Source organism: Ambystoma mexicanum, chromosome 4q (assembly GCF_040938575.1).
Source record: "Ambystoma mexicanum isolate Mex_15411 chromosome 4q, UKY_AmexF1_1, whole genome shotgun sequence".
In the NCBI taxonomy this organism is placed as follows: domain Eukaryota; kingdom Metazoa; phylum Chordata; class Amphibia; order Caudata; family Ambystomatidae; genus Ambystoma; species Ambystoma mexicanum.
The window spans coordinates 437,075,563-437,085,394 of record NC_090928.1 but is presented as its reverse complement, the minus strand read 5'-3'; the positions used below and the strand labels follow the sequence as shown (position 1 = coordinate 437,085,394).

General features: G+C 47.3%; 1 non-coding gene across 1 annotated transcript; it reads left to right on the top strand.

Annotated features, from left to right (window-relative positions):
• The first annotated feature begins 2,852 nt into the window (after positions 1 to 2,852).
• TRNAC-GCA (transfer RNA cysteine (anticodon GCA)) lies at positions 2,853 to 2,924 on the top strand. Its single transcript has one exon. It is a non-coding gene; the product is annotated as a tRNA-Cys (tRNA).
• The last annotated feature ends 6,908 nt before the right edge of the window (positions 2,925 to 9,832 follow it).

Sequence of the window (9,832 nt, the reverse complement as noted above, 5' to 3'; positions counted from 1 at the left end):
CCTCGACTTGTCTTTGGATCATCCCTTGACACCTTGCTGAACTTCTACGCCATTTCCCTTCTTGGGATTCAAGTCAAGCCCTCTCTCCTACAGGTGGCTAGCCCTACATCCACGCTCACCTGCGGTTCTACTATTCCAGGGACCGCCGCATCATCTGAGTCTCGAACCTCTCTACTAGGTTACCTGGGTTTCCCCAACACCAGATAGGTAAGACTCTTTAGATCCTATTGTTTACCTGATTGTATTGTAATTGCCTGGTACTTAACCTCGTTCCCTTTTGACAGCAGCATCGGTGTTCCAGAGGTTCCGTGGATCTGGGAAGACATCTCTCACCTGTGGCCTCAAAGGTCGCACAGCGGGTTTCTATTAGTTCCCCTGTGCGTCACTTGGGGATGGAGGTCTCATCGGTCCACACGACTCTCAAGTCAGAACAGCTTTCACGCCTCCTCTCAGACTTGTGGGAAGTGATATGGCACATGGTGGCACATGTCTGTGCTTAGTGGGGTTCTCAGAGCCCCTTGTGCCGGTGGAGGGGGATGTCACTTCAGTGGGTTTTTCCAGTGTAGGCATACCCCAGGTGGGGGGGTTGCCTTTGATGTCTGCTATCCGGGATGGATTCCTTCGCCCCGCTTTGTGACAGTACTCTGCCCTTTTGATGCCAGCCTGGTGGCTCCTCTGTTGGCTGGGGGGCCATGGTCTGCTGGACTTCTCGGCTGTCCTGTATCTTCCTTTTGATAAGTAGGATCTTTTTGTGGGCTGACAAACATGCTGTTATATTGTGGCACAGGCATGCTTCAACATCCTGTGATTTCCCTCTGGTGCAAGTGCAGTGACTGGAGGGTTTCCCTGGCTCCTCGTCTCTATCTTCTCGGAGGTGTATGGGACCGGTGGGGTTCGGCTTCCTGGGTAATGGGCTCCTTCCGGAGGGGGGTATCAGTTGCCGTTCCTGTCTCCTCCTGTCCAGGTTTGCATGGTTAGGACTTTGGTAACCAGCTCATGGTCCAAGTAGTTGGCCATGGGATCCATTCTCTCCGAACGGTTGTTGTGGGTTACCATCTTGCCCGTTCCTCTCCCTGTTCAGGGTGAAGTTTTCTACTTGCGGGTGTTCCTGGTCCCTATGCCTTCTAGGATGTGTTACCTGCTTATGGGTCTCATGACCCTGCACTGCTTGTCTGGACGTCTGGGGAGAGCGTACTCTGGATGTTGTGCAGGGGGGGCGCTTGCTGGCTGGTCTGGGCTGGGTTCTCAGAAGGCAGTATGTCTCGGCTCGCCTGTTTCTGAAGTTACGGGGCATGTGGCGTCTTGCGTGTTTTCCAGTTCCTTGAGCCCGTCTTCGGTTACATCCCCTGGTGTCTTATACTCTCTCCCACTGGCTCCCAACGTCTCGGCTTTCGTAGTTTTGTTTTCAGTGTCCCTAGCGCTGCGAGTCTCCCTGCTATGGTGGCGGGGGGTTTCAGGTCTACAGGCTGAGGTGTGCATAGTCCTTCCTCCTGTGGCCTCTCTTATTACCGACGCCAGCAGAAAGGGTCTACATTGGGGGTCCTCTCAGCTCAAGGGTTGTGAGATCTGGGGAGAGCCGGTGATCATCCAATTGGCAAGAGTTGTGCCATTGTCCAAGCTCTGGTGTACTACGAGGAGTTGCTGGACGGTCAGCGGTTTTGATCCGATCCGACAATACGACTGCCTTGGCATATGTCAACTGCAAAAGGGGTTCCGGATCTTCTTAGACGCCGGTTTCCACTCCTCTGCGGAACTGGTCCTGTTGGCTCAGGTCTTTGCGGTGACCTGTGTCAGATTGGGGTCCCCGGTTTTAGACCTGTTTGCATCACCGGCCTCAGCAGAAGTTACTCCTAGTCCTACTCTTCCTCGACACAGTACTGACGACCCTCCTCACCCTCCCTGCCGGGAAGGTTCCATGCTGCGGCTTGGTAATATGAAACTGAGTGAAATGGATGTGGGGGAGAAGTTATAGGAATTTAAAGAAATAGAAGAAGGTCCTGTGTCAGAGGCAGGGGCCTCCTCATGAAGTAAGTACTGTGACGAGGAAGAGTAGGACCAGGAGTAATGAAGATTACCGGTAAGTAATCAGAGCATTACCTGAAACATAAGGTAAACACTCTTAATCTGTTTAGGATTTCTTCGTATGATAAAAGCTGTATTTTACATTCACCCAAGTTCTACTGGTGCTATCAGTTTGAAATAGTCCATTGGAAGCTCATATGAATGTTATAAAACTTTGGCGGAAACCAATAATATGTCCTTAATTAAATGTATTAATGTGTACAGCTGATCAGAATTTCACTGATGTCATTAATTCTACAAGCTCCATGTAGTCACTCACTCTATGACCTTTAAAAAAAAGGGCAGTTTTCAGCATTCAAGGGTTTAACTCAGTGGTAGAGCGTAGGAGTGCAGTTCAAGAATTACCTGTTTCATATCCATATACCCTCTTCAATAGATCATGTGAAATTTTTTTTTAACCCAATGCACTGTAAGAAACAAGAGGGTATATCATAATTGCATATACAAAACAATGAACAATTGGGTTTAACTATGCTCTTAGCACAAAAACATCAAACTGCAGTAGAGAAGCGGTTACGTTTTGTTGGATTTGTGCATTTTACAAAAGTTTGTTTTCCATGTTCCAAGATCTACATGTGATACGAAATGCATGAATTCTTGCAATGGAAACCTCACTGTATTTTACCAAAGGCAGATAAATGACATCTTTTGCACCCCATATAGTTATAAGGAGGGTTTGGTGGCTGAAAATGCATTGCTATGATGGTGATTGCATGTTCCTTCCACTTTGGACATATTACTGAATTAATATAGTCAAACATTTCAGAAATGGGGGTATAGCTCAGTGGTAGAGCATTTGACTGCAGATCAAGAAATCCCTAGTTCAAACCTGGGTGCCCCCTTGTCCAAATGTTTTACCTGTAGAAATATGTTTTTAATTAAATAAAATGAAGAAAACATTTACAATCTCGGCGTTTTATGTAGTAAGCAACACAGTTTTACATTTGAAATGCTCCTGATCATCACCTGAAACATAGGGTAAACACCATTGAGCTGTTTAGGATTTCTTTGTATGATCCAAGCTGTGTTTTACATTCACCCAAGTTCTACTGGTGATATTTTCAGTTTGAAATAGTCCATTGGAAGCTCATATGAATGTTATAAAACTTTGGCGGAAACCAATAAGATGCCCTTAATGAAATGTTTTAATTTGTGCAGCTTACCAGAAGTGCACTGATGTCATTGTTTCTGCAAGTTCCATGCAGTCACCCACTCTATCACCTTTTTACAAAAGGGCAGTTTTCAGCATTCAAGGGTTTAACTCAGTGGTAGAGCGTAGGAGTGCAGTTCAAGCATTCCCTGTTTCATATCCATATACCCTCTACAATAGATCCTGTTAAAATGTTTTTGAACCCAGTGCACTGTAAGAAACAATACGATATATCATCATTTCATATACAAAACATGAACAATTGGGTTTACCTATGCTCTTAGCACAAAAACATCAAACTGCAGTAGAGAAGCAGTTACGTTTTGTAGGATTTGTGCATTTGACAAAAGGTTTTTTTTCCATGTTCCAAGATCTACATGTGATACAAAATACATGAATTCTTGCAATGGAAACCTCACTGTATTTTACCAAAGGCAGATAAAGGACATGTTTTGCACCCCATATAGTTATAAGGAGGGTTTGGTGGGTGAAAATGCATTGCTTTGATGGTGATTGCATGTTGCTTTCACTTTGTACATATTACTGAATTAATATAGGTAAACTTTTCAGAATTGGGGCTATAGCTCAGTGGTAGAGCATTTGACTGCTGATCAAGAGGTTCCTGCTTCAAATCTGTGTGCCCCCTTGACCAACTGTTTTAGCTGTAGAAATATTTTTTTAATTAAATAAATTGAAGAAAACATTTACAACCTCAGCATTTTGTGTAATAAACAACACAGTTTACATTTGTAATGCTCCTGATCATCACCTGAAACATAGGGTAAACACCATTAAGCTGTTTAGGATTTCTTTGTATGATACAAGCTGTGTTTTACATTCACCCAAGTTCTACTGGTGTTATTATCAGTTTGAAATAGTCCATTGGAAGCTCATATGAATGTTTTAAAACTTTGGCGGAAACCAATAATAGGTCCTTAATGAAATGTTTTAATTTGTACATGTGACCAGAAGTGCACTGATGTCATTAGTTCTACAAGTTCCAAGCAGTCACCCACTCTATCACCTTTTTAAAAAAGGGCAGTTTTCAACATCCAATGGTTTAACTCAGTGGTAGAGACCGTAGGAGTGCAGTCCAAGATGTCCCTGTTTCATATACATACACCCTCTTCTATAGATCCTGTTAAAAGGTTTTTGAACTCAATGCACTGAAAGAAACAATAGGATATATCATAATTTCATATACAAAACAATGACCAATTGGGTGTAACTATGCTCTTAGCACAAAAACAACAAACTACAGTAGAGAAGCAGTTATTTTTTGTAGGATTTGTGCATATCACAAAACATGTTTTTCCATGTTCCAAGATCTACATGTGATACGAAGTGTATGAATTCTTGCAATGGAAACCTCACTGTGTGTTTTACCAAGGCAGATAAAGGACATCTTTTGCACCCCATACAGTTATAAGGAGGGTTTGGTGGCTAAAAATGCATTTCTTTGATGGTGATTGCATGTTGCTTTCACTTTGTACATATTACTGAATTAATATAGGTGTATGTTTCAGAACTGGGGGTATATCTCAGTGGTGGAGCATTTGACTGCAGATCAAGAAGTCCCTAGTGCAAATCTGGGTGCCCCCTTGTAAAACTGTTGTACCTGTAGACATACTTGTTTAATTAAATAAATTGATGAAAACATTTACAATCTCAGCATTTTATGTAATAAGCAACACAGTTCTACATTTTTTTTTAAACTTCTTTTTATTTAGCTTGGCAGCACAGACATAGGCGAGCAACAAACAAAACAGGTACACTGCATTGGCAGTATAGATAATAAAGGTATACAGGACCAATTTACACTTTGATTATACACTTGGGAGATACATGTAGAGTGGGTGCGGGATTGGAGAGACAGCAGTTCAGGAAGGGGGACTAGAGTGAGGTTAGGTGGAAGCCGGGGATGTGGCTCCTGATGGAGTTTCCATAGCGGACATGTAGGATCGAAACTTAAGCCAAATGTCTCTGGGTCTCGAGTGAGTGGGCTCTAGTAGGGAGCAGGATTCCTCGGTGTCTGAAGCCCAGGTGACCGCCCTGAGCCATTGCTCATGAGTGGGTGGTTTGGGCCGAAGCCAACAAAGTAGAATGGACCTCACTGCCAGTAACATGCAGAGGCCGGCCAGTTTTTGGAGTCATGGCAAAGTTCGGGAAAGTCGTGGATGAGACATCTCAAGAATAGTTGACACGGTAGCACATACCAAATTCCAGAACTGGGCGAGACTGGGACAGGACCAGATCATGTGAATATAGTCGGCAGTATCATAGCCACATCTGGGGCATCTTGGGGAGTGGTCATTGAGCATATGGTGGAGTCTGTTTGGGGTATAGTGATACCTGTGGAGTACCTTAAACTGGATTAATTTGAAGCAGGAGTTGAAGGATACCCTGTGTATGTGTGCGCACATATGGGCCCAGCGTTCTTCGGTCATTTCCAGCTCAAGGTCATCTTCCCATGCGTGTTTCAGTTTGGTGAATTCTGAGGTGGTCCTAGTTTGAACCATGGTATAGAGTCTGGATACTTTACCCCTCGTGGGCATGGGAGAGGTTAGCTCGGCAATTGCGGGTCATCTGCCGGTATCACTGGGAACATAGAATGTTTGCGTTTAAGGGTCTTCCAGAGAGATGAGTACTGAAGCCATACAGATGAGCCCTGTCTCAGGGATAGTGGGAGGTCTGGCCATTCAATGAAGTTGCCCTGCTCAAAGATGTCTCGGATCAACTCATATCCTGCCTCGGCCCAATGGCGCACTACGAGTGGTGGTACATGTGGGACCCCCGGAAGGAAGTTCCAGAGTGGGAGATTACCGTGGAACGGATGGGCAGTGCCGAGTAATGTCCATACTTTTGTTAGGGCCAGGGATGTACAGGTCACCGGGTCAAGTGAGTCGGGACTGAGGGGATGGGTTGGACAACTAGGGAACTAATGTCCTGGTTGCCAACCGCTAGTTTTTCAAGATTGACGTGTGGGCGGGGGTCTAAGATGTTAAACCAGTGTGACGTGAATTGGACTTGCTCTACCAGCCAGTATTTGAAGAAGTCAGGAGCTCCGAAGCCACCACCCTCCATGGGGGTGGACCAGGTCGCAAGTTTAAGGCGGACCGCACCCGAGTGCCACAAAAAGGTGTTAATCGTGCGAGTCAGTGTTTGAAAGAACCCTTCACCTGGCCATAAGGGGATGTTAGTGAACCTATACAGAAGTTGGGGTAGTACTATCATCTTTAGTATCCCCATTCTGCCTGACAGGGAGATCGGCAGCTTACTCCAACCCAGTTCCCTCGTCGCGAGGTTCGTAAGATATTTTTGGTAGTTTTCTTCAAAGGTCAGTTCAAAGTGACGAGCTATTTCTATTCCAAGGTAGGTGAATTTGGACTCAGCCCAGGCAAACCCCAGAGTATCAGGGGGGGAGGAGTGCAGTCTGTGAGCGGGAAGAGGGTGAATTTTAGCGCAATTCACTTTAAGTCCGGAGATGTGTCCGAAATGGATAACATCTTCCAATATTGGGCCCGATTGATGGAGGGGGAGCTGATGAAGAGAAGCGCATTGTTGGCATACAGGGACACTATGTCGGCCTGGCCCACAGTTCCTAAACCTCTAAGTGCGTGGGATTGGCGTAGCATATCAGCAAATGTTTCCATCGATATGGCGAAAACCAGGGGAGAGAATGGCCAGCCCTGCCTCGTCCCCCTAGCGATCTGAAAAAGGGGAGAGCATCGGTCCTCAGTGCGGACTCTGGCAACTGGGTCGTAGTATAGTAGTCTAAACCAGGAGAGAAAGGAGGGGGCCGAAGTTGCATTTTTCAAGAACTCGCCAGAGGTACTTCCATGAAACTGAATCAAATGCTTTTTGCATGTCGAGATTAGCGGCTACTGCATGGACATTTGGGTTTATTCTGCTAATTATATTAAAGAGGCGCCTCAGGTTCAGGGAGGTGGAACGTCCTGGACAAAGTTTGCTTGATCAGGATGAATAATATGCGGCATGTAGGGGGCCAGACGTAGAGCTAACAGTTTGGCGTAGATTTTGGTGTCACAATTAATGACTGAGAGTGGACGGTACGAACCGCATTGTGTGGGGGGGTTTGCCAGGTTTGAGTAAGACCGTTATCGTGGCCTCGCGGAGAGAGGGGGGAATTTGCCTATCTCCACTGATTCCTCCCAGAGGGCAATTAGGCGGGGGAGTAAGAGCGATTTGTAGCGTTCATAAAATTCAATTGGGATGCCATCGGAACCTGGGGACTTCCCTGTGGAAAGTGAGTCTACAGCATCCGAGAACTCCTCAGGGGTAAATGGGGAATCAAGAGACCCAATGGTTTCGGGGGCGAGTATGGAGAAGGGGAGGGCATCAAGGTAGGAGTCGATCTCCAATGTCGAGGCACTGTCCGCTTTGCTATGTAGGGATTCATAAAAGGTAAGAAATTTGCAGTTGATATCTTGCGATGAAGTGGCCAGGGAGCCATCGGGCCTCTTCACCCCAAGAATGTGTGGGGCACCAAGCTCATGCCAGAGAAGCCTGGCCTGGAAGTGCCCCAGACATTCACCCTCACCGTATTTCCTAGCCAGGCAGGGGCTGTCCAAGAATTTTAGTTTGCGGTCCGCCAGGGCGCGTAAGGTGTCAAGTTCCGCTCCTATGGAAGCTATTACATCCCCTGGTGTCTTATACTCTCTCCCACTGGCTCCCAACGTCTCGGCTTTCGTAGTTTTGTTTTCAGTGTCCCTAGCGCTGCGAGTCTCCCTGCTATGGTGGCGGGGGGTTTCAGGTCTACAGGCTGAGGTGTGCATAGTCCTTCCTCCTGTGGCCTCTCTTATTACCGACGCCAGCAGAAAGGGTCTACATTGGGGGTCCTCTCAGCTCAAGGGTTGTGGGATCTGGGGAGAGCCGGTGATCATCCAATTGGCAAGAGTTGTGCCATTGTCCAAGCTCTGGTGTACTACGAGGAGTTGCTGGACGGTCAGTGGTTTTGATCCGATCCGACAATACGACTGCCTTGGCATATGTCAACTGCAAAAGGGGTTCCGGCTGCTCCTTGAATGCTCTGGCAGCGCTGATAGGCACCTGGGAGGAATCTCATCTGGTGTCTCTGGTGGCCTCACGTATCAGAAAGGTGGACAATTGTTCAAGCGGATCTTCTTAGACGCCGGTTTCCACTCCTCTGCGGAACTGGTCCTGTTGGCTCAGGTCTTTGCGGTGACCTGTGTCAGATTGGGGTCCCCGGTTTTAGACCTGTTTGCATCACCGGCCTCAGCAGAAGTTCACCTCTTCTGCTCTCGATTTCAGGCCGGGGGGATTGGGGGATGGACGCCCTCTCTGTACTGTGGCCTTGGGTTTTTCCTTTATGCCTTTCCGCCTATTCCCCTTCTGCGCCGGGTGGTTTGGCGCATCAGAGTGTCCAGGGTGACTGTGTTGTTGTTAGCTCAGTTCTGGTCCCGCCAGAGTTGGCTCTCCTCTCTGTTGGAGCTTCGGTCCTAGGAAGCTTGGCTGGTTCCGAGGTGGCCGTGTCCCCTTCAAGGGGATATGCGGTTGGAATTCCACCGGATGCAATGGGCAGTGTGGCTATTGCTCAGTCTAGGTTGATATCTCAGGGGTTCTCAGATCCTGTAGTTGAGTACATAATGGATGCTCTTAGACCCTCCACTCTGAAGGTGTTCGGCAGGCATTGGAGCCATTTCCGAGACTGGTATGGCCGGTCTGGGATCCCTCCCCTGCGTTCTGGCCTCTCTGCTATCCTTCAATTCCTCCAGAAGGGCTTTTGACAGGGGCCTGGCAGTTTTTTTCCAGGCTTCGCTCTCTGGGCCTCCATGAAATTCCTTTCGGGGGGATGGTGACTTGGATGGGGAGGTGTTGGTGGGGAAGTTGCTGCAGGGTTTTTCTTCTTCCTGTCCTTGTACTGATAAAGGGCTTCCCCCTTGCGATCTCCCTCTTGTATTACGGTTCCTTCAAGGGCCACCTTTTGAGCCCTTTTTCCGAGATTGATATCAAACATCTTACACTAAAATCTGCTTTCTTATTGCCCTCGCTTCTACCCGTAGGCTTGGGAAGTTTGGGGCTCTCTTATGTCACCCTCTTTTTCCATTTTCCGGTGGTTCTGGGTTGTGATCTCCAGGGCCTATGTGGCTTCTGGCCCGCCTGTGCCTGCGCATGATCAGGGGCGGTCCGCCAGGGGTTTGGCGGCATCCTGGGCCGATGCAAGGATGGTTTTTCTCTGCAAGAGATTTGTATGGCTGCCGCCTTGGCTGGTCTAGGCATTTTTGTCAACCGCTATGGGTTGAGTTTCTCCCACTCGGGGGGGTTGGTTTCTTTGTGGTTGGAGTTTTGTCTGTGGGGATGTGAATTAAGAGTTATTGTGGGTGTTTTTGCTGCACTGTTTTTAGCTCTGTGTCTCATTGGGACCATTTCCCCGTTGCTGCTTTGGTATACCTCATGAATTAAGTACTGGGACAAGGAAGAGTGGACGTGGAGGTAATGCTCTAATTACTTACTGGTAATCTTCATTACTCCTAGTCCTACTCTTCCTCGTCACAGTACTGACGACCCTCCTCACCCTCCCTGCGGGGAAGGTTCCATGCTGCGGCTTGGTAATATGAA